The sequence below is a fragment of the Haliaeetus leucocephalus genome, unplaced genomic scaffold, assembly GCF_000737465.1.
Source record: "Haliaeetus leucocephalus isolate CR32 unplaced genomic scaffold, Haliaeetus_leucocephalus-4.0 Scaffold136, whole genome shotgun sequence".
NCBI lineage: Eukaryota > Metazoa > Chordata > Aves > Accipitriformes > Accipitridae > Haliaeetus > Haliaeetus leucocephalus.
Window position 1 is genome coordinate 933,475 of NW_010972572.1, and position 25,328 is coordinate 958,802.

General features: G+C 42.9%; 1 protein-coding gene across 1 annotated transcript in view; it reads left to right on the top strand.

Moving 5' to 3' along the window:
• AUTS2 (autism susceptibility candidate 2) overlaps positions 1-25,328 on the top strand; it is an 802,063-nt gene that overhangs the window by 149,733 nt on the left and 627,002 nt on the right.

Consider the following 25,328-nt stretch of genomic DNA (forward strand, 5'->3'; position numbering starts at 1 on the left):
TGTTATTTTAAATTAATAGGAGTTACAGTGAAGCAAAGTGCATGCACACTTAAATATATATATATAATTTTTTTTTTTTAAATGCAGGAAGGCTGGAATAGTAGCAGTTATCCCTGAGAGTAGGTACTCAGCATTCATGATTCTGTTCCTGTGGTTTTCAACAAACTGGGGGCCTTGGTTGTAAAAAGTGCAGCGAGGCATCATAGAGAAGAGGAACTTTCTAGAGGAAAAGGAATTTGACCAGCCAAATCACTGGAGTGTGCAGGGTCTGAGTTAATTGCTGTGTGTTAGGTGTAAGAAGCTGTTTAGTGTAACATTAAAACTGAGCAGCACATTCATGTTGGTCAGGATCATATTAATCTCCTCCATAATCTCCTCTTTCACTTGTTGCAGTTACCCTGTGTGACTTTTGTATGATTATGGTTAATTGTGTCTATAGGATTTACAGTAACAGAACCCTGATCTTCGATGGGATTTCTTGGAGCTATTGCAATGTGTTTCATAATGGAAATGGTTATTGTGGTGGCCTCAATTCTGGTATCTGAAGGATTCTTATGGTTGCAGTTATTTAGAAGACTAAGCTTTTGTATGGTGGTGTGGGACTCCCTGGCTTAGAAAAGTCTCTTTTGCATCTGGAAGTTAAAGGTGAAATACTCCTGTCTGTCTCTATTGTGCAATTCTCTGTTGTGTTTTCTTGCAGTTTTCTTTGTTGCTGCTTTTAAAAAAATTTCAAGGAAGAGGAGAGCAATCATATTTAATAATGCAATTACAATCAGGGGAAGATGTTTATCCTGTAAGATTCCAACTGCTGGAAAAGCCCTAGGGCATTCTGGGAAATGAGATGCAAATCTCCAGGATTACCTCTTCTTAAAAATACCAGAATCAAACAACAACAACAACAATCATTGCTCTGAACAGTGTATTAAATGACTAGTCTGTTATTGCCAGTCAAGAAGCTTTGGCTTCTTCAGCCAAAGGACCAGTCCAAACTAAACATAACGCCTGTGGCACAGCACAGTGTTGGTGATGGGAGAGTGATGTGTGAGCGCGTTACAGGCACCCCCCCGCTCTGTGCTTTGTGCTGCAAAAACATGGCTTAAAAGTGTTTGGCAGCCCCAGCTGTAGTCTTCACAGGTAAAAGCTCCAAGAAGAAAAGAAACCACATCTCATTTTTCTCTATAATCCAAAGGCCCTTGGTTTGGCCTGTGGCACTTTGTAAATGAAGACACATCTTGGTGGTGCATTGTGACTAAATTCACTTGCAGAGTCTTAACTCATATACTAAGTTGGCCATGAAAAGTATTATTTCTGGAATGAAAATTTTGAAGATATTTCATTTGTGGTATAGCAGCAGCAATGCATGCACTTAGCTACTTCCTTAAAAAAAAAAAAAAGAAAAAAAATAAAAAGACTTGAGACTGTGCTGCTTAACTCATTTTGGTATAGCATTGGGTGCATCCTGTTTCTTTATATTTGCTCGTTACCAAGCAGCATTAAACCTAATGTCAGTTCTAGAATAACATCAGCCTTTTTCTTTTAAGTTCAAATATTAAACAAAACCATTTCAAGATCTAGTCTGAATTTAATTTCAGTAAAATGCTAGTCATGAAAACCTTGATGTTGGATCTCCAGATTTAAGGCTTCGTTGGATCTGAAATAAATTATGGACCTATGTAGCAGAGCACATGAACCTGGGCCAAAACATGCCTTTCAGTCAAATAGGTAAAATGTAAATTATTTCATATGATAATGAGCTGAACTTAACTTGTATCTATCCAAACTGAATTTACACATTTGAATCCACTTGCACTGGAAGCAAAGGATTCAAACACACATTTTCCTCTAAGAACTAATTAATGAAGGCAGGATCAACTTCCTTTCAATTTTATATTCTGGGGTTCAAGTAGATATATCAGATTAAAGGTCATTTGGAATTAAACATGTATTTTAAATAAAAATAATTTAGCGGTGTTCTATTGGTATTCTTGTACTCATTTGCTAAGACTTTTGAGAGATTACTTCAGAAGATTGAGGTCCTTAGTTTTCATAGACTACTTTTTTTGGGGTGGTGGTGCAATCAATCTTATTTTATTCAAGTCCATTCCCTGCGAGAAGCTGCACTTTGCAAGTTTGCTATACTCCTTTGTCACATGGGGAGAACACAAGGTTTCTTTCTCTCATGTGTCATTCATCGGCTTTGTTCACTTTCATTTGCTTCATCGCACGTTGTCTGGGGAAGACAGCTTACCATTTACTGCTCAGGTACGGATTTGTGTCAAAACCTCTGTTTTCATTCCTCTGGGGAGTCTGGGATTTCAGCAGCAAAGTGTTCGGCATTGTGTAGACATGTGACTGTCTCGTCACTCACCTGATGAATCGTGGATGCTCAGCTTTACCCCCCTCAACTAGCTGCTGTCTCCTGGGGTTACTGAGACGATAGTGGTTAGAGAGTGCGAGCACAGAAAGCCACTTATGACACTCTGTTGCTCTAGTAACATGCTCTCTCAGACATCTTTGTGTAATCAGATGCTCTTGTTTCCTTATTGTCAAAAATCCAGAAAGTCAAGGTGGCTGATTTAAGGTCTCTGGCTACCAAAAGGTAATAGTGTGGGATTATTTCATAGGTTGCTTCTACTGGCTGAAGGACTGCCATGAGGACAATGTCCCATTTTGGGATGCAATGTACATGTGGCTTAAAGAAGTGAGAGTTTACATGAACGATGGGCAGGAGAAGCAGTGGAAAGGGTAAATAATATGGCAGGAGTTATTAGCATCTATCATATTCCACAAATTATATTGCTGTGGTATGCAAATGGCATGTAAGCTCCATTATATGTATATATTTGCATGTGTGTATGCGACGGTTTTCTGGATATGAGAGTATTGAACACTGCTGCTGTTTGTAGCAAGACAGAGCAATACGCATGGCAATGGGAAAAGAGATAAACAATAATAGAAAGTGAACTAATAAGAGAATAAGACAATAAGATACAAAAAGCTACAAGAAGTTAAGACATCTCTGTGTGTCCGGAAGGGGCTGTGGCTTGGCTGGTGCCTCCCGGCTGGGGTAAAGAATTCATCCTGGTGAGGTTTTTCCTCTCAACTCCAGGGATCCCTCCTGTCCCTTTCACCTGAACTGTCCTAAGGAAGAAGGGGAAGCTTCATTTTGGGGCTGCCTTGCCCAGGCATTTTTACATGTAAACCCAACTGTATGCCATCTCTTGTTTATCCCAGAGAATTTTTAGCACTGATGCATCGAGCCTGCAGATGTGTTCGCAGGTTTTCCATCTGTTAGATAGCTTATGTGCCAGAGAGACTCCACATACCTGCAAACAAAGCCACTGGTTTGTACTTTAGCCTCTGTGGTTCATCTGTGACTGTGGGCAGAATTTGGTCCTTGAATTAACAGTCAAAGATCAACCCCTGCCTTTAGGCACCCACTCCTCGTATAAGGGGAGGAAAAACCCTGAATTTCAAATTTAACATTAAATACAACATACTGCAATGTGCAATCACTCAGACTTACTTTGCTGTGGGATGGATGGCAAAGTAGAAATCAAAGAGACCAAGCTGGAACGGAGCAGAGGGGAGCCAAGTGTTTCCCTGCTGCGCTCCCAGTGAGCCTGGTGCCGCAGGCATGAAGAAGCACTGGCAGGGCAATGAGACTGAAGCTGCCTATTCAGGAGCCCTTTCCCAACCCTTGGGATATCTGAATCTGAACAGAGTGTAAATATTTCCCCTGGACTGTGTTGCTCATAGACTTGTCGCAAGTTGCTTTTCCAACTGTACCAGGATTAAGGAGTGAGGACAGAAAGGGCAGAAAAAAGCTTGCATAAATATTTTTTGACACTTGGTTTAAACATGCAGAAGAAGTCAATCTTGTCAATATTCCCACAGAGATCTTTGTGCAGCTGAGGCTTAGTGAAGAGCTTTCCTTGCTGCATGGCGCTGACTTCAATCTACAGCAGTTCGTGTACTAGAAAGAGAAGGAGATTTTGAGGTACATACCAGGTGATCATTCTGTCTTACACAGGATGGATCTGGGCCAAGACTAATCTGAATTTTTACCACTAGCATGATCAAAGAGGGAGGAAAAAAACCCCAACTGTTCTCTGGCCAGTCAAGCAGGCTGTGCGTGTGCTTATTCCTAGTGTCAGAAGTCAGCATCTGCACTGCCAAGTTCAGAGTCATCAAATGGCTTTCATTAGGGGAGCCAGCAGTGCAAAGCTGCTAGATTGGAGTTACTGGGTAGGTAAATTGTACTGTGTGATGGGTTTGAACTGGGTGGGGATAGCGAATTTAAATCTTGATTGCCACGATACACTGCAGTAAGGACAAGGCAGCTGTGCTTTTCACTGTTGTTGCTAGGCTGCTTTTGGAACTGTGTAGAAATAATCCTAGGTTTATGTTACTAAAAGAAAGGGTGGGGAGAAGGAATCCTACCAATTGAGTTGTGTTTTATTAGCTGCTAGCAGTGGGCATAGGATCTATGTTACGTAGCTAAACTGCTCTAATTCCATCCAGGAGGGGTTACATGTGCTTGCATGGTTAGTGAGCTGAGATTAATTTATTCTGTGGCTTTGGCAGGCTCTGGTAAACTGAATTGGTTATAGGGAATTATGGGGGAGAGTATCAGATGCCAAGCTTACTTTGGTCTGAAGAGACAAAGAGATTTGGAGTTGTTTAAAACCCTTCTCGCTGCATTTGGTATTTGGGGTCTTACTCCAGTTTGTTTGTAAGTGGGAACACAATTCTGCCCTCTGTGTGTATATAGGCAGTGGAAGGGTTTCTCCATTCGTACAAAGACGGGGAGCTGCAGACATCTGCTAGCTTTTAGCTGACTTTGCCATCCTTGACAGAAGGGTGTCGGAGGCTGGCTGCACAGATAGCTAGCTTCTGAGTCACAGGAATATGCAAAAAGGGATGTTGTTGATGTATTGACCTTTGGATAATTATCCTGATTTGTTGGCGTGTGACTTATTAGTCAAGGAAACGCTGTTGTTTAAACCAAACTGATGAATAACTCAAATGAAGGGCAGTTCAGTTCTCCTTTGTCAGAGCAAGGACACAAGCCCAGCTTTAAAGGCAAAACCCGTTACAGTGCTCAGTTGTGAACTGAAAAAAGGAAACAGTCTAATTAGGTATTGACCAAGAAGAGTACTGGGGCTGTTCTGCAGTCTGGAATGTGCATGTGTCACTGAAAAAAATACACTTAATTCCAAGCTGCAGAATTTGGGTGTAGATCTGAGGTTCTCCCTAGGTTGGCGTTATCACCTTGAGTTTTCTCTCAGACTCATTTGAACCAAAATCGTGTGCAAATGCTTGTGACTTCCACACTTTTGCTGCTGGTTTATTATGCAAAAGGCTTACCCTGCTCCAGAGCAAGCTAATTTTTATTGTTCTTGGTTGAAACAGCTTGGAATTCTCAGATGTGTGGGATACAATGGCACTGTCATGTTTGGTGCCTGCCCAGAGTCTCTCCCTGGTATTCTTTGTTATAGTTGCACAAATACTTTCCCATTAAAGGAATTAATTCTTGCCTGATCAGCATTAAGAGCCAGGAATAAATGAAATCCAGGCTCTTCCAATAAATAGCGTTGTGGGTTATGGTGAAGTGAAAAAAGCCCATCCCCTATTCCATCATGGGGAAAAAAAAAAAAGCCTGCTTTTCCAATTTGGCAGAGTGATTCTATGGATATGTCCCTAAACCTGAAAATCAGCAGTAGAGCCCAGAGCTTTCTAGATGATCCATTTATTTATCAGTGTTGATCCTTGCAACTTCTGCATAGTCATGAGTACCCCAGTCCTGAAATTTTGGGCAGATACTTCAGCCTGCTGCAATCCCATTGCAGCTCGTAGGTGTCCTGGGTGAGAGCAGTGGTTAGAGCTCCCTTCTGCAAATCCATGTAGAAGTGGTCCACAGCAAAGAGAAGACCCTGTGGCATTTCTCCATGCACTGCTTTGCTCTTGAAATGCTAATCCTCCTCTGGAAGTGCAAGAGCTTGATTCTGCTTTTATGTCCTGGAATATAAGCAACTCCACTAGTGCTAGATGGTATCAAACAGGTGTCACAGAGGGAAGAACTTAGCCCTAAGCTAACAGAAAATTTGTCCTCTTGCATGTTCTTGGACTCCACTTGTGAAAGCTGCAGAGTAGTTTGGGATAATATCCACTTCCATTATTTAGCTGCATAAAATACCTTGAAGGCAAATAGCGCATCTATAAATTAAGCTTCTGAAGTGTCGGTCAGGTTACTCGGGGGGGTTTTGACAGTGAGATTATTGACGGTGTAAAGTGATAGTTCTGCTCTTGAAAAGCTCATTCTCCTAACACAAATCACAGCACTGCCAGGATTTATTGAACTGCCTGATGGAGAGGTACCGTACAAACTACTATTAGTCCATTTCCTCAGCTTTGCCATCAGGAGGCTTTAAATAATTGTATTTGAAAGAAATGTCAGAGTGACAGAATTGGGTGCAGAAGGCCATAGATATTCCCTCTCTGCTCCACCCCGCCCCTGTTCTTTCTCTCATGCTCTCTCTCTTGCCCTTTCTTTTTATTATTTGGTAATTTCAGAGGGAGAGGGCTTCCCCAGCTGCATAATCAGAAGGTTTCAAGACATTGTGTCTGCTGCTTTAGGCAAAGCCTTGCCTCGGTTATGCTGCAGAAATGGGAAGCTTACCAGCTTCATGCAGTCCTGCAGATTTGTTTAGACAGCCAAGAATGCTCCTGCCAGGGTTGGGGCTGCCACAGAGGGTTGAAGTAGCAACTGTGAATAGAGCAAGATGTATAATGGTGCCGCAGTGGTGGCACTGTGAGGCTTGGCAGCCTCCAGGGAACAGAGGCGCAACCCCCTGGAAGGCTGTTGGGAAGGCAGAGGCTGCTCACCAGTCCCTTTTTAAACTGGCTTGTTGTGAAGTCTTCTTACAAGAGGAAAGGCAGCTGGTGTGCATGGAAACCTGAAGCAGGAGGTGCTGTACTCTTGAAAACGAAAGACAGTAAGTTCATGGAATCACGATATGTTTTCAGTCGGAGCAGACCTCTGGAGGTCATCTGGTCCCATGAGCAGGGCTAGCTCAGCAGGTTGCTCACAGTCTTGTCTGGCCAAGACCCCAAAATCTCCAAGGATAGAGGTTCCCCAGTGTCTGGGCCGAGGGCCACTGCTTCTACGGTGGTTCTGAGAGGAGAACGTAGGTGTCCTTGTTCTCACCAGTTTTGTGCTACTCCATATGTCTACCCACAACATGCTTGTACGGTACCACACTGTGCTGACACTGCATATTAGGACTTTCTGACTGCGTGTGCTGAGCTTGGTTGTTGCCATTCAACTTCTGACTGGGGAGAGACAAGGGCATCGCTACAGCTCCTGCTAGGAGGTGCCTTGGGTCCATCTCTGACAGTGGTTCTGGCTGAGCTGCCTTGCTTCAGCTGGATTTTAGTTGTGTGCAGAAGTTGAGAGTAATGGTAGTGTGGATAAACATAATACTAGCCTTTAGTGTGACCTAACTGACAGCAGGGTCAGAATGGATTTATCCTTGGTCTTTCTTTGTCCTTCACGACATTGGCATCATGCTGACTCATCCCATTAACAGACCAGCAGGGCTGAACTGGCCACGACAATGAAAATCCTGCCCTGTCCTACTACAGGTTTGATGTATTAAATGCATTTAAATACAAAGACAATAATTGATCCTCAAGGACATTAGACTGGGCTTTTAAGATAATTTTTATGGCATTTTGCTGCCTACTCTGCACTGTCTCTTAGAAAATTTTGACACAAAACCTGTTCGGGGATTCCTGGATTTCCCTATAGCCTGTTTGTGTTAGCTTGTCATATATCCCAACTCTCCCTTTCCCTGGAGACAAAGGAGGGCGGCTACCAAATAGTTCTCCTACTGCAACTTTGAAGGTATTTGTGAACCTCTTAATAATCTCAAGGTAAGCAAGGTTCAGGAATTGCTGCAGGTGAAAGAACCTGGTTTCTTGAAGCTAAGAGCATGGCACATTATTCTGCGTATTTGGAGAGACCCAAGTGCTCTCTCTGTGGGTGCTTCGGACTACTGAATTCATATAGAGGCTACTGAAGTCAGGTGAGAATACCTCCTAGAGTATTTGTAACACTATTGCATATCAGCTGTCTTTTGTCGCAGTAAGAATGATGGCTCTCAGGGTTTGCACTTGAATGTGTTGGGGAAAAGCATCTCTAATTTATTATGAGCAGTCAGAAAAGAGAAGAGAGAGGCATCTTTTTTGCTGGTGAAGTAATTTTAAGAATAAAGTGGGCACACAACCCTAATAAAATAGGCTTGTAGCTTTTAGAAGAGAGAAAACTTGCAGAGTTCCGCTGATTTTTACAATGAAAGTCTGTAGAACATGAGACTCATTATCTTGTTTTTGCAAATTCTTTTATAAAGGTGAGGTGCAACTCCCTGCTCCACTCCATAGGCTGGTTCACATGTCCTATGATTTTAAGAATTTATTTGTGTGATTCTGCCAGATGCTTGAAGAAAGCTGCCCTTTAAAATAGCAAATGGAAAAGAAAACCAAGGTGTAATATGCCTCAGTCCTTTCCAGGGTGTGGTGAAGAAATACCTCCTTTTCATTTTCCTTTTTTCAGTGAAGTTGGCCCTTCGAGGAGGTGGTTTCTCAGAGGGGTGGTTGGCTCTGGAGAGTGCTCAGCCCTAGTTTGTCCAGTAGAAATTGGGAGAATCTATGTTTTGTTCTTGTCTTTGGGCCCCCTTGCTTAGATGTAGCTTTGAAGAAGAGATCTCTGGTCACAAATGGGGAAATATCATTCCTTTTCAGTCACTTCAGTCCCACTCCCTCATACCCAGTCTTGGTCTGAATTGCAAACTGATTTCGGTTCCAAAACATATCTGATAAGATTTTGACTCCAAAGTGTTTCTCCCATAGCTTCCTTATTATCTCAGCAAGCCCTGAACAATAATTAGCCTGTAAACACACAGTTTGTAAGCCTATTACAAGCTTCCCAGTATTGTAATACGATTAGTCAGCACTGACTCATTTGTTTCATAAAGGCAAATGGAGGGGATTCAGGGATTTGTTTATTTGGATGTACCAATTTGTTGCACAGTCTAACTTACTTGTTACAGAAATCACAGTTACTGCTCATCAGCTGGCTTTCCTTTTGCTGGGAGGCTGCATGCTACATTTGCAAAATCCTCGCTTTCTACCAGCATTATCCAGCTTGCCTTTGCAAAGGAAATAATGTTAAATGGAGCTTTTTATTTAATACAAACCTTTTCCATATAACTCTGGAGAGTTAAATGCGGCACAGAATGTAAACTCTGAACTGCTCTCCATAGGATGTCCATGTAGCTTCCATCTTGAGGTAATTATATCAAAATACATGCCACTGCTCCCATGGACTGGTGATCCAGCTAGTACTTAGTGTCTGAATTAATGTTTGGAATTGTTGCTGCTTTCTTTGTAACAGAGACAAGAACCCAGATGGTTTGGGTTATTGGTAATGGATTCCAGTGCTCTGAAATCATTCGCTCAAATACAGCTCCAGTCTGTAGTAACCCAAAGTAATTATTATTTGATTGCTAGCCGGTGATGTAAAGTGAGTTGGTCATCTCAGCCTGGGTGGACAGATGTCCAAGTTAAACAGCACCAGCTTAACAACTGCCAGCAACTCTTTGAAATTCTGTAAAGGATATTGCTGAAGACACTTAGATAAATGGGGTTGGGAGTTTTCTACTCTTGCTGGTCATTTGAATGGAGAAAGAAATCCAGAATGGAAAGCCAGTAGAGCCTCTGCAGACTCTTACCTGAAAATGGATTCTCTGGGATCATGGTTGCTGAGTGCAGAGTGGGAGGAAAAGGCTTATTCTTTGTCACTGAATCTCTTTTTGTATCTTTGTACTGGTGTAGAGTGCCTCTAAGGCAGTGTGTTGATGTGATAGTGTTGTGTGCTTGTGGATGGGCATAAGTAATTATTCATGAGAATGTGTTTCTCTGCCTTCTAACTCGGTGGGGTTTTGTGTATACTTTCTCAGAAGTTACGTTTCTCTGCTTATCCTGAAAGTCTTTAAAAAGGGGAGATTAAAAAAAACCCACAGGTTGAAGTTGTTTGTATTGGGTTTATTCCTTTTTTTAACTTTTGATAACAAAAAGAAATATTGGTTGTGGGAGTGAGGCCGCAAGAGATTTTTGGCCATGCAGAGGGTCAGCAAAACGCCTTTAGACCATCTAAAATCCCATTTGTGTTCTCCAAGCAAAACAATATGTAGATGCATCGTAAATTGTCACATAACTTCCACAGCACTCTTCTGGAGTAATTTTCACCTTTAATTTCCTTCAGAGTTGAGAAACTTTCCTCTCTCTAGCTCTTCATAGCTAAACAGATCATGTAAAGATACTGATAAGTTTGGCTTCAGTGCATAGGCAGGATGATGTGGACATATGAGATGTGAATGTGAGATTCCATTGCCTGCAGATCTATTCATCACACGTGAATATTGCCGTCAACTGACAAAAGCAATATGAAATAAATGGGTATGTGGTATGGTCTTTCATCACATAGCTGGGAGATACAAAATCTCTTGACCTTTTTAGCAGTCTTTTGAGGCAGAGTCAGGAGATGTGGTTTACTTGACCTAAAGGTTCCTCTTTTCCTGCTACTGGAAGAGAAATCCTATTGTCAGCTGAACTTTTGGCTGTGGCCGAAGGTCTTCCATTACTGTCTTTTATCTCTGAGGCTTGGCTCTTGGCCATGCAGTTGCACTCAGTTTGCTTGCTTTGTCTCTCGATTGTCCTCTTTGAATTGTGAGAAATTTAGCAGCAACCTTGCAAAAGCTGCTTCTCTATTCCTTGTGCTATAGTCAAGACTGTAAAACGGCCAAAATGCATTTGCCAGGGCAGTTCTTTCTTGGGGTCTGTTGTGCCCATTTGTGGGTGCTCAGGTCTGTGGGCCCGACTTGGGGACAGCCCTAAGTGTCCTCTCTCATACATGAGCTTGCCAGACCCTGCACCTGGCCTGCACCATGTGGAGGTAGCAGCTGGTGAGAACCTTAATGACTGTTGAATACACTCATTGTTGTTTCCTTACTTAGATGGTAATATGTGTCGAATATAGTACTTAAGTGTTTGTGTTAGTGGCAGTGTAGACCTTTAGGCCATTTCTCTATGAACTGTAGAATATAAAAAGCTGTGAAGAAAGACCGCTTCAGAAATTATCATACATTAATGCATTTCTCCTTCACAAAAAGAATTTTATGTTCCAAAGGAAACAAACTTCAAATGAATTGTCTTGACTTGATTGGCTGATATGCTGTTGTGAATTAAGACTGGTGTTACACTCCATTTAAAACTTCCAGCTGTATTAATGCTAATTGGTGATGTTAGTACTATTATTTAGGCTTAGCGTTGCTACATGTGTTAGTATAAACTTCAACAACCATGTGGTCATTCAAAAAAATCTCAGCAGTTAGTGGCATATGAGTCAGCTAGCCTGTGAGGGAGGAGTAAAATTCAAGTATTCTGTTCCCTGGCCAGTGATCTCTGCTACTGAAATGGGATCTCAATTCCTTGACCCTGAAAACAGCAGCAACAACAGCAGAAATAAATGCTGTAAACAGCTCTATAATGAAACCTCTCAGACAGCCTGTCAGCATGTGCTGATCTTTTGCCTTCACTTGCTAGTATGACAAATTAGGTTGACCTTTCCTTGCTAACATCTTTTAAAAAAAAAAAAAAAAGTGTGAGAATTTGAAAAGAGCCTAAGGGAATTAGGTACCCAGCGCTTATTGAAATTTTGCTGGAGTTGAGCATTTAACTCTAATAGCTGCCTTTCAGAATCCCACCTTCTATAAATTATACCCTGCTCTGGAGGTGGTGAGAGTACTTGGGCTGATGGCATAGGGCTGTAATTTACCCAAATGATAAGAGCAATATACCTGAAAAGTCAAGATTGATACTTTTCCATGGGTTAGATTAGAGAGGCACTAGCATGAGAGTTAACAGCAGAAGCTGGTAAGTAAAGTTTGAGGAATTGCTAATCTCTGTTTTATGGCTCTCTCCAGCAAGCATTCAGCACAGGGCAGCACTCAGCAGTGATTGAGAACCTTTCCAGGGTCTCCTTCATCACATGACATATTTGTTATCTGGTAGTTGCAGGTTCCCAAGGTCTCAGTCCATCCTGGTTTAGATTTTTCAGCTGTCGTGTATCTTTCCATAGTTTACTAGATGATTTCTTTCCCCCTCCCCAGCACTCTAGTGGTAGCTTTGCAGTGTTACCCAAGACAGGACTCAAAGTGAAAATACCCAGAAGAACAACAGGGACTTGAGGATATTGTGTTGGATACCAACAGTATTTGCCACCTATTTTTAGAGTTCATCCAATCATAGTCTTTAAAAGAGGGTGCTATTGTGCATGGATGAAACATTTCTCCTGATGCAGCTGTAATTAGGACTGTGGAGCATCCTTGGGGTCCAGCCTGGCTCTTATTTAAATCAGCAGGAGCAGAACTGATCCCCTTTAAACAGTGCTGCATTTGTGCTGCAGCACCATGATGTATTTTGTTGTTTTCCCTTCCCTTAACGAAAAAGGAGGAGTGAGAAAAATAATGTTGTGGGGAGGGGTATTTGTCTTTGAACAATGATGATGATAAAGATGGATAAGCAGGGCAATTTGTGAGTTTTATTCTCTATCCCACTTAATGGGCTGCAGTTATATAAAGAAATGGAGGTCTCAGTTAATCTTTGTACTGTCTCCTTGTTTAGGAATACAGTTACTTCAATTAAATTAGCCTTTTGCATCTTGCTGGAAATGATACACTTTCTTTGGTGTCCTTGTTTACCCTTCATTGATCTAGAGAAACAGAATTTCTCCCCCTTTATTCCCCTGGGATGTTAAAAATAAAGGGATCACTTTTCTGCTTTCAGCTGCCATGGCCTAAAAACCGTAGGAATGAGGAATAAATTCACCGTGGTTTGAAGAAATCCTCTTCAAAAAAACGATGGGGAACATGACAGAGAGTTAGAGAGACCTCTCCCTCAGAAGAAGAGTAATATATATTTTATTCTCTTATTAATATTTCATTGGCAAGAAGGTCAAAATCTACATTTAAATGGAAATATTTAAAAAGCGGAAGCATAATATTTGACTATCTGGAGCTTTTATGGGTTGGAGAAAGCCAGAGACTTGAACACATTGGTTCAAAATTCTTGGCGTGGGCTGGGAATTCCTTGTGAAATTTATACAGCAAAGGAATCCTCCATTTGCCTTCATCGACACCTCTGATAAAGGGTTTATGTTCTTAATACAGAGCTCCCTTTTAATTTAAAAATCCTTTTAAGTATGTCGTGTCAGCTAGAAAAGAGTCTTTAGATGAGAGAGTCTGTCAGTGCTTAGAAGGTATCTTGGTAGATAGAGTGATCCATGGCTTGTGAGACACTGTGTTATTTCTTCAAGGGATGGGGGAGATGAAATGCTGCTGTGTGTGGTGTTGGCAGAGGCTGGGGCTTTGGGGGATCCTGCCCTCGAAGCACTTGGCCCGAGGGAGCAGGGATCACCAGCGCTGCCTCTTGTTCCGGCTGGAGTTGCGGTCTCATCAGAGCTCCTAATACAGATCCCATCTGGGTGTATGAGAAAATCTGTGTGATTTTGAGCGTGAAATCCATCTGTGTGGAGAGGATCCTGTAGATCACTTAAGTCAGGATATGAAGTGGCATAAATGGTTCCTGCCTTCCACTTGGGGGCCAATTTCTAATGCGCTCACTTTCTGGTCCTAGCAGTTTTGGGTTTAACATCAGTGACTTGGGGCTCAGATTCGCAGACTGTGGCAGCTGTGCCACTATTCTTAGGTATGCTAACTCATAACAGCATAAGAAAATGAAATAAAAAGCCCAGTAGACTGTATTTTCCCAATAAGATGGGGAAAAAAATCAAATTTATCATCGTCTGCCCAGCAGAGAACTGCTCATGCCTGCGCCCTGCATTCATCCGAGAGGAGAGGGCCAGACGGGATGGCATCGCTGTGCCTGTGCATGGCCCCGCGCAGAGCCCGGAGCTGCCGCTGGTCCTGCGGGCGCCCTTCCGTAATGGGCACATCGTTCCCTGTCTGTCATGGGGCACCTGAGCAAGCAGAGTTTGGGAATCCCTGGCTTAAGGGACACCTCAGGCAGCCCAGGAGAGAGAGCTCAGAACAACGGGCTGACCTCAGTCCCAGGGATGATGTTGATCCCTCGCTTCTTTTGATGGCCTGTTCGCAAGTGCGATGCCTTTGGCTTCAGCAGCAACTGTAGGAGCAGCATGCTCTGCAGAGGAGGGATAACATTGATTCGTTACTGGTGCAACTATATTTGATCGAGTCCCACTGCTAGGCAGAGTGTTCGTTCGTTTCCTTCTTGGTGGTGGGGTTTTTGTTTTGCTTTAAATCGGCATTATATTGACTAGCAGTAGACCCCTGAGTATTTGTGCGGTTTGGGAAGACTTGCTTGCCTTGCCACCACCAATTTCCAGCACACCTGTGCCTCGCAAGCGTGTGGGTAATTGTTGAAAATGATACAGAGCAGCTCAGTGCTAGAGCTTGATGCAATGGAGAGATACTCTGCTGCCGCCTGACAGACTTGTAACCAGATTCCAGTTTGTGCTGCATTGCCCCTTCATGTCACCCTATTAAAGAGCTGTAAATAGTAATATAAATGATGTTACAGTCATTTGTTTTGATGTATCTGAGCCTTTAATAAATCAGCTGCAGCTTGGTTAATAGGAATATGAGAGTGTGGTGTTTGTTGCCAGCAGCTGCTAGTAAATTACAATGCAGTCATCTGTTTTACAAGGGAATTAAATGTTTGTTCTCTTGCTCCCTCTCCCTCTCGCTTTTTTTAGAGCATTAGAATTGTGCACAAGCCCCTGTTCTTTGCTAGGTGTCCTCTTTGCTCTTTTTACACGTGGCAGGGAAAGCATCCGCAATGAGATTCGAGTCATTGCAATGTGTCAGCTCCGTATTCCAGCATTGCTCTGTGTGTGTCCTCCGAAGCAATGGTTGTTGCATTTGATTTTACTTCGCTAACAATTTCTCTTGTGGGTTGTCAGCAGCATTTGATCCTGGGACCTACAACACAGACCTCGAAGAGTTGAGCAGAAGTAGTAATTTCCTCAGTGGGCAGTTACAATAGCCTGGTCTTGTGTTTGGACCAGCCACGCACTGTGCTAGCCTGATACACTTGCCTGGCCTGAGGTTTGTTCAGGCTTTAGGAGTGGACTCAGGGCTAGTTATATGTCTGGTGTTACAGATGTGTCAGTCAAAATGAATAACTCATTTCAGTTTCCTTTATAGGTTGTGATCAGAACTGAGTGCTTGTAACTGCAGTAGGTTGAGATAATGTGTACGTGTGTGATCATTTTAGCAAGATCTCTGCTAGTAACTGGCTGAGTTGAAGAAAGCATCAGACCCCAGAGAAGCCTCTTGTGATGGCTTTGAGGCTTTTCATAAGCACTTGTCCACCAAAAGGGTATCATATAGTCACAGCCACCCTCTGCACTACATCCTTTCGCTTTGTCCTTTTGTGAAGGAGTTGCGTGGAATGTTTCAAGTTTCAGTATGAAAAATTAATCTCATCTTTCAGTGCTGTACCTGCCCCTAGATAAACACATAAATGCAGTCTGGGGCTTGAAACTTACCTGAATTAGTCAAAATGGCTCCTAGAATTCTATTAAAAACTTGTGATTTCTTTATTTGTTGAAGTAGGGTTTGGCAGTGCTCTTTATATCATAAAATGTTTCCATACTGTAATGTGGTGATTGTTTCTTCTGTCTCTCACTGCAGCTGTGTAATAATTCATGTATCCAGACCCAAAATGACATCAGGTTTGCCAAATATTGCAATTAAAATGCAACACAGAAGCTGCATTCTACGTTTTCCGATTTATTTTTTTTCCTGGCTTTCAGCAGCACCCACATTTCCTGGTGTGACAACACGTAGTGCTGAGCAGGAGGAAGCAGCTACCTCTTCCTGGAGTATTGTCGTGGTTTAACCCCAGCCAGCAACTAAGCACCACGCAGCCGCTCACTCACTCCCCCCCACCCAGTGGGATGGGGGAGAAAATCAGGAAAAGAAGTAAAACTCCTTGGTTGAGATAAGAACGGTTTAATAGAACAGAAAAGAAGAAACTAATAATGATAATGATAACACTAATAAAATGACAACAGTAGTAATAAAAGGATTGGAATGTACCAATGATGCGCAGGGCAATTGCTCACCACCCGCCGACCGACACCCAGCCAGTCCCCGAGCGGCGAATCCCTGCCCCCCACTTCCCAGTTCCTAAACTAGATGGGACGTCCCATGGTATGGAATACCCTGTGGGCCAGTTTGGGTCAGCTGCCCTGGCTGGGCATGAGAAGCTGAAAAATCCTTGACATTAGTCTAAACACTACTGAGCAACAACTGAAAACATCAGTGTTATCAACATTCTTCACATACTGAACTCAAAACATAGCACTGTACCAGCTACTAGGAAGACAGTTAACTCTATCCCAGCTGAAACCAGGACAAGGTGTTTGCGTTAACAAAGATTATCCTCTGGCAAAGAAGGGAAATCTCACCTAGACTTTGCTTTGGGCTTGGAGTTCAAGCAAGTGTTCCCAGTGTCCACAAGCAGCTAGAGAAAATGCTTCAGTGCACAGCTTCAGTTTAAAGGCTCTAGGAAGGAACTGTACTGGACACATTTCTGGAGGTGAAAGCTAACTTTGCTCTTACAATGGGTGCACTGGGAAGTGTGTAGAATCCAAGGATAACATCACAGATCTATGCAGCCTTATCTTAATATTTTAAAGGAGAAATAATTGCACTGGTTGATGTAGGTACTGTTCCTTGGAGACTGATTATTAATACTTTTGTTTGTGTCTTGTGGTCTGACTTAGAAGAACCTCTTCGGTTTCTGAGGGTGATTTTCGTGCAAGGTTGCACTTCGTAATACATTTAAGATCTGATTTGGAGAAATAAACCTTGTTATATTAGTATGACTGGCTTTTGTCAACTCCCAAACACAGGTTTTGAGGAAGGTAACATTGCTTGGCAGATGAATGCTCTGAATGTTTGACTGAGTGACCACTTAAGTCCACACTGTGGTGATGTTTTTTTGTTATTTTTTTTTATTTCTATTTTAACAATAAATGTATTCCTGTTACTCAAAAATCAAAGTTGAGCCCAAACCAATAACGCACTTAAGCACATGTTCATGTCATATTGAAGACCATGAATTTTAAGAATGTGTGTGTGCCTGTTGTTGATACCTTTTGAAAGCAAAATTCCAGCATGGAAAAATGATTTATTAATAAGTAGCAATTGAATTTGAAAGGGGCAAAGATTTCTAGTGTAGCTCTCTGACAGAGGCCATCTCGGTTTCCCTCCTGAAGTCGATGGCTGAAATCCTGCACGTCAGTGGTAGAGAACGAATCTTATAGCAGAGGTTTGTTTTCTTTTTACTGATCAGCTTGGCTCTGCGTCATTAAATCTAAAACTGCTTTGCTGAAGTCAAACTGGGTGCTCGCTCTTGTAATGAGACTCGCAGTTTGCACATTCTGGTGAGCTGATAGGATTTCTAGCTTTTACTTCACTATATCATAGAAAGAATATTTTTATACCAAAGTCCATTGGAGGCAGGCTGCAGTATGTTTTAAGTCCAAAACCTAGAGAGATTTTATGGAAGGTTTTTGTCCAATATGCAGTCTCAGTTAAATGTTATTGATAATGTAAAGCACATTCCATTTCCTTCTGTAAAACGCATCATCTCGGCAAGGTATCCGGGGGAGTGGGTCACTCTCCTCATGCAAGCTCCCCACGTGGTTTGGCTGACTTGCTGATGTTCTCCAGACACACTTTACGAGCTCTGCCACAAATTTATAAGGGTGAATTAAAATAACTGCATTTCATACTTCCATGGACTGGTGTTTTCTATTTAAAAGCCAAACAAGTGTGGGCTGTGGTTTCTAAGGAGAAAAGCCTGAACTATGGTTTCTAGATTAAATCAGTTCATTGGGACAGTAACATGCGAAGTGCCGTGTGCTGCGTGTCTGGCTATGTCTGCCCAAGCAGTAAGCTTCAGAAGTGTCCTGTGTGCTGGAAGGAGTGCTCCCTCTTGGGCTTCTTTGCTTCTGGTACCTGCTATGAAGAAGCTATGAATCTGCGGTGCAATTCCTGCCTGCGTATGCTGCGATAAAGACCGTGGTTGAACTGAGACTGAGTATTTGCCTCATTCTGCTACCTTAATAGGCAGCTTCTCTTTTTGCGTTATTCTGTACTTACCCGGGAGTGCCTGCCCGCTTGAGCTGCGAACAAAAGGCAGCCTCCACTAGTTCTTGTCCCCTGCCTGTAAAGAACTGCTACTAGACAGTCTTGTGAATCTCTTCCAAACCGGTGTCACGATGAAGCTTCTTCTCTTGTTTAAAGCGTGGAGGTTGTTGTTTGCCTTTTCCTGCTGTTGTATTGAGTGAAGCAGGGACACTGTGTATGTGCCTAAATGATTTTCTGTGTGCTGGATCGAACGCTGAGCAGTGTAAGCTTGTTTGAATGAAGGCACGGGCGCTAGCAGGCTGTGGTCCTACGGCAGGACATCACCTGCTCGCTCAGTCCCACAGCGTACGTGTGGTTTTTTCGGACTTAGATTTCCTCAGTGCTGTGGAAGGAGGGGTCACAAGCAGGGTGCAAAGAGAATGTATGAACCAAAATCAAAGCGGGAAGCTATATGAGGGTCTGTATTAATAATAATGGTAGTAATAAAGACAATCTATAAGTAAGCATGAAGTCTCTCAAGCGCACACCTGCTTTATGCCATCTCCAGGACTCTCTGTAGTCACCTACTGAGACTGGGCTCAGAAGAGGGAGTTTAGGGAACACATCCAGTGCAATGCTATGTTTTTGTGTCTTCTCTTTGCTATGCCCTTATGTCCTGGTTTCGGCTGGGATAGAGTTAACTGTCTTCCTAGTAGCTGGTACAGTGCTATGTTTTGAGTTCAGTATGTGAAGAATGTTGATAACACTGATGTTTTCAGTTGTTGCTCAGTAGTGTTTAGACTAGAGTCAAGGATTTTTCAGCTTCTCATGCCCAGCCAGCGAGAAAGCTGGAGGGGCACAAGAAGTTGGCACAGGACACAGCCATGGCAGCTGACCCAAACTGGCCCACAGGGTATTCCATACCATGGGACGTCCCATCTAGTTCAGGAACTGGGGAGTGGGGGCGGGGAATCACGGCTCGGGGACTGGCTGGGTGTCGGTCGGCGGGTGGTGAGCAATTGCCCTGCGCATCATTTGTACATTCCAATCCTTTTATTATTGCTGTTGTCATTTTATTAGTGTTATCATTATTAGTTTCTTCTTTTCTGTTCTATTAAACTGTTCTTATCTCAACCCACGGGTTTTGCTTCTTTTCCCGATTTTCTCCCCCATCCCACTGGGTGGGGGGGAAGTGAGTGAGCGGCTGCGTGGTGCTTAGTCGGTGGCTGGGGTTAAACCACGACACCTTGTCATGCTTGAATTTCTCAGCGTTGCTGTCACCCACTGCTGCTGACTTGTGCTGATCTGGCTCCACCCGCTGATACTCTCGACTGGGCTTTGAGGCCCAGCGAGGAAGTGCAAGCTCTGAGAGCGCTCGGTTGTCACTGGAGACCATGAGATATGAGAATTATCAAACTGCAAAGGTTCTTCAAGGTAAATGCACCTTTGGGATTTGATAGCTCTGTCACCGTCACTGAATTTTGGGGACCCATTTCCCAATGGACAGTGCCTTGCAGCAGTGCAGGGCGGTCAAGAACTGTGACAGGGAATGCTTGAATAACCAACGCGAGTTACTGGGTGTGTTAATGCACTCTTCCAGCCCTGGGAGCTGCAGTGCTGGGGTCTGCCTCTGTCAGCTGGAGATAATCTGCAAATAGTATCTCTAAGTGATCTGAGTAAAAACTCAATCTCTGTGCTTAAGAGTAATGTCTCTGTAAACAGGGATGCTCTCTGACAACTGCAATGAACTCTGAGATAACTGACTGATGATCAGTGCTTTACAGATTAATGATGTCAGGTAAATGAGATTAGAATTACATTCTTGGAGTAGTTTAGGTTGTGGCACTTTCAATTTACATTAATTTCATGTCAAGGTAACTTTTCTCTATCCTGTTGCCGAAGGGCAGAGAATCTGAAGACAGTCTCTGGCACCCCAGTTCTTCATATTGCTGTGCATCCTGTGTTCAAGACAGATTGCTGGAAAGAGTTTTTCCATGAGCTTGAATAAATCAGACTTAATGTATGAAGACTTGAAATCCATTTTCGAGGCTGTAGGAATATATATTTTGTAACAGATGCCATACAAATGCCTTGTGTCCTGTAAAAATATATAGACATTTTGAATGTGATGGGAAATTGCAATTTATAAGAGCATCAAGATTCTTCAAGCCAAAAAGCTACAGACAGTTGTAAGAAAGATTGTCTTGTCTGTCAGTGCAAATGCTATTATACAACTGAATCATAACTGACTGCACTTGACTAGCTGTATCTGAACTTCTGTCAGCTGTTACAGACAACTCTATTCTCTTTGTAGGGTTTTTTTTCCTTCCCCCTGGGAACTCGGCTGAACTTGTTGTCCTGTGGTACAGCCTGGAGCATTTTGTTTAGATATTTAAGGTGTTTCTATTTGCTGCATTAAGACTTAGTGGAAAACTTGTCCTGCATAATCTCAGTTCTGACTGATAGAAAACAGCTGTGCTGGATGGTGGTGGTTTCTGTTCCTCAGCTTTGAGCACGGATGGGACAGTTCTGTTGAAATAGCTGAATCCTGGCCCAAAACTTCAGCTAAAACCAAACACTGTTTGCTGAGTTTCCAGAAAAGGTGGTTAATGCTTTACATTTTGTGTAGTTTTGAGGTCAGTTTCCACCAAATGTTGAAACACAGGCAGGATGTCTTCTGGTGTTGGGGGGGAGGGGGGAGCGTGGAGTGGAGGTTCATTTAAACTGCGAGCTGGAACTAAGAAACTGTTCAGTCTAGTGTGGGATGTTTTCTGGCAAGATTCCCAGCCCTGTTGAGAGACATGAGTTTGGCATTTTGACTTAAATTCGAAATTCCCACTAGCTATGAAGAAGCCTAGAAGCAGATTTTGACAATGGCTGTCCCTGTAACACATTCGTATGACTTCGGAATAGGTGATGTGGGTATTGTTTGGGCTTCTTGCCCTGGAAGAATCAGGTCATTTTAGTTGGTGTTTATTAGCATGACATTAAGCCTGAACGTCACTAAGAAAAGTTAAGAGAGATTTCATGGAACGTCACCTGAGCTGAGTAGCTTAGCTGGAGGTGTAGAAAGTGGCCCCGTACCCAGGGCCAGCTAATACAATCTATATACCTGGCAGAGTATTGAAATCAAAGTTGTATTTTAAACATCACACTGGCAAACTTGACTCCTCAAGGTTCTTCCTTGTAATCTTACTTTTTATTGCAAATTAGCCCATCAAAGCTATCTACAAGTAGCTGCAGTGGTGTGTATCTGTGCATTTAAATACAGGATAGCCATCTGAACGTCAATAATTACATTGTAGTAGTTTGGCTGAACAATTTAAATATCATAAATCTTTCTGTCAATTTAAAAATGCCATCTTTCTGTCATCCAAAAATCTGCCCTTTTCCTCTTCTTTTAAGCAAGTGGTTGCTGTAAAGTCTACTGTTGAAGTGCTGAGGTTAGAGGGCTAAGCTGTATGACAAGCTGGTGGTTAAATGCCAGGGATAACATGCTTTCAGAAATGTTTTCTGGAAATTTAGTACATGAATAGCGTGGCTTAAATAAAAAAAAATGGTTGTCAGCTAAAAGCAAAGGCTGCCTTGGAAAAGGAATAAATAATGACGAAGTGTCAAAACATTAAAAAACCCCAAACAAACAAAAGTTCCTGTAAATAGCATTAAAAAGTTCATTGACAAATATTTGACGTGTTTTATGCTGTGTCAACATTAGTTGAAACTCCTGGTATGTTTACCTTTGGTAATACTGTTTTTTCCCCTTAAGTAGGTTATTTATTTTTAATGGAACACAAGTAATGAGACCGAGGAATTTCCGTCTATGCCCCCACCCCCCCTCCAGCCTGAGAGAAGGCTCATTTGCTAATTGTGATCCAAAACAACAAAGAAAAGGAAGACTAAAATCCATTTTTAACTCCTAGGAAATACTGCAAGCATCTGAGCGCAAGTGTTCTCAGTGTAACAGCACAGCAGTAAAATTACATTGACCTCGTCAACTGTAACAGCTCTCATTTAGCAGCTACTACTCCACTTAGCATGGTACCATTCTGCAGTGATCATTATACTTTGAACTTATGGCCTGACTTGTAGAGAAGCAGAGCACCCATAGCTTCTTTTGATGTTGATGGGAAGTGTGGGTGCTCAACAGACTATGAAAATTGAACCACTATCATTCAGAGCACCTTTAACAGAGGACTTCAGAGTGCTGAGATTAACACCCACGTCAGAGGTCAGACCCTGAGTTGGTGGGGGAGCCCAGACTAATGCTGACTCTCTGCCTATCGCTTTAATCAATAAACTAGAATTCAGGACCGCTGCGAGTAATGCCTTTGGGGGGTGGCAGGGACTTGAAGATGAAAAATGGTTATGGACCAGAAAACCTGGGAGTTAAGAGTGGATCAACACTTAAATTCCATTCCTGGCTCTTTTCCCAATAACCGTATGACGTTGGACATGCCACTTGTTCTCTGTATGCCTTTGTCTTCTGTGAAATAGGCTTAAGTCTTTTTTTGTAGTGGTTTTTTTTTCCTCTCTCCACCTTTCTGGTGGCAAGCTGTGAAGGCTCCAGGTTATAAAGTTGTCGCTGTACCACAGAATTAAATGGCAGTTTTGTCCATGGATTTTTACATCACCTGCAATTAGTGCACTCACACTCCTGTTTTAGCAATACAGAATAGTGCTAATTCACGTGTTGCTTTAATACAAATAATATTTTTTTAAAAAGCATAAAAATGTGGCATACATATTTAGCCCAATTTGATCTGTCAAGCAGTGTTTTGAATTAGTGGACCACAGAAATGCTGTTCATTGTCACAAGGCTTGTTTTAGCTTGATCCTTAATTTAAATAAAAAACTCTTCATTTTTCAGTGTTCTGAATAAAAGACACATTTTAATTCTGTAGCCATTAGGCATCTAATCCCCAAATATTTTACTCCAAGTCAATAAGTAAGAATTGCTAAGCGATAAATGTTTTACTTTTGTTAGGAAGACATTCATTGGAGTGGATTTTTATACTCTCATTTTCATTCCCTGTAACAGAGTTTATTATGCAGATACAGACAAGTCTTTTGATAACAACAGTGGGAATGGTTCTGGTTTTACTCAAATTTTATTAGACTCTTTTTGAGCAATAATTCAGCAATAATCCCACAGTAGCAAATAGTTATGTAAGGGGCTGTGGTCTCCTGTGGGCTTATTATAGAGAGGGAGGTATTTCTTTACTTGGCATTACCACATAGTTTAGCACTATTTCATTCCCAGAACACTAGAGAGTTTGTTTCTCATTTAAAGGTATCGTTGCATTTAAATATTGGGAATTGAATGGTTTTGAAAAGACACTGGCTTGAATATGAGGGGGGTGGTTAGCTGACTGTTGGCTACTGCTAGTATTTAGTCTCTGTGTATGTGGTTACCCATTTCCCAATGCACAGAGGTGATAAATGCAAATATCAACATGTGATATTTTCCATTTACTCTGCCAAGTTGTAAACAAAGCTCTCGGTTGGATATGATCCCTTTTCAATAATAAAATATTTAAGAGCTACATAGAGCTTTCCATTTTCCAGGTGAAATGAAGCTAGATCATGCCTGTTAGCATACCCCTGGTATGGGACACACAGACATTGTCCCAGAAGACTTTTTCCTTCAGAGATGTTCCCCCATGACAAGCAGAGCTCCTCCTCCTTGAGCCAGATACAGAACTGAAATGAAGAGGAAATGATTTTGTGCTTCTGCAAATGTTTTTTCTGACATATCAAAATGCTACCATTCTGCCTTAGGACAAAAGAAAGAATATTCCCAGCAGAATATTGAAATACAATTTTTGAAGTCATTCCATATCCCAAAATAGCTGTTGCAGAAGCACAAAAAGATTATAGAAGTCCTCCACTCCAAAATACGTTATAACTCTGGGCAGCAGCTATTTGAATGAGAGTTGGAAAACACAGGGTCAATTGAGCTTTCTGCCTGACTTGAACTGCATTCTCCTAAATCTTGGATGACAGTCAGTTTTTGTGTTTGTTGGGTTGAGGAGTGGTTATAGGAGGCATTGTGGTGGGTTGACCCTGGCTGGACACTGGGTGCTCACCAAAGCTGCTCTACCTGCCGCCCAGCAGATGGGAGAGAAAATATAACAAAAGGCTCATGGGTTGAGATAAGGGCAGGTGGAGATCATTCACCAATTACCATTACAGGCGAAACAGACTTAACTTGGAGAAATTAATTTATTACCAATCAAATCAGAGTACGATAATGAGAAATAAAACCAAATCTTAAAACACCTTCCCACCACCCCTCCCTCCTTCCCAGCTCAACTCCACTCCCAATTTTCTCTCCCTCCTCACCCGCAGCAGCACAGGGGGACGGGAAATGGGGTTGGGGTCAGTTCATCACATGTTGTCTCTGCCACTCCTTCCTCTGCAGGGGCAGGACTCCTCACTCTTCCCCTGATCCAGCATGGGGTCCCTCCCACGGGAGACAGTCCTCCACAAACTGCTCCAGCGTGGGTCCCTTCCACAGGCTGCAGTCCTTCCGGCACACACTGCTCCAGTGTGGGTCCTCCGCGGGGTCACAAGTCCTGCCAGAAAACCTGCTCCAGCGTGGGCTCCTCTCTCCACGGGGCCACAGGTCCTGCCAGGAGCCTGCTCCAGTGCGGGCTTCCCACGGGGTCACAGCCTTCTTCGGGGGCATCCCCTTGCTCCGGCTTGGGGTCCTCCCCAGGCTGCAGGTGGAGATCTGCTCCCCCGTGGACCTCCCTGGGCTGCAGGGGGACAGCCTGCCTCACCATGGTCTTCCCCACGGGCTGCAGGGGAATCTCTGCTCCGGTGCCTGGAGCATCTCCTCCCCTCCTTCTTTACTGACCTGGGGGTCTGCAGGGTTGTTGTTCTCACATATTCTCACTCCTCTCTCTGGCTGCAATTGCAGAGGTTTTTTTACCCTCTTCTTAAATCTGTTATCCCAGAGGCGCTACCACCATCACTGATGGGCTTGGCCTTGGCCAGCGGCAGGTGCATCCTGGAGCGGGCTGGCATTGGCTCTGTCGGACATGGGGGAATCTTGTAGCAGCTTCTCATAGAAGTAGCCCC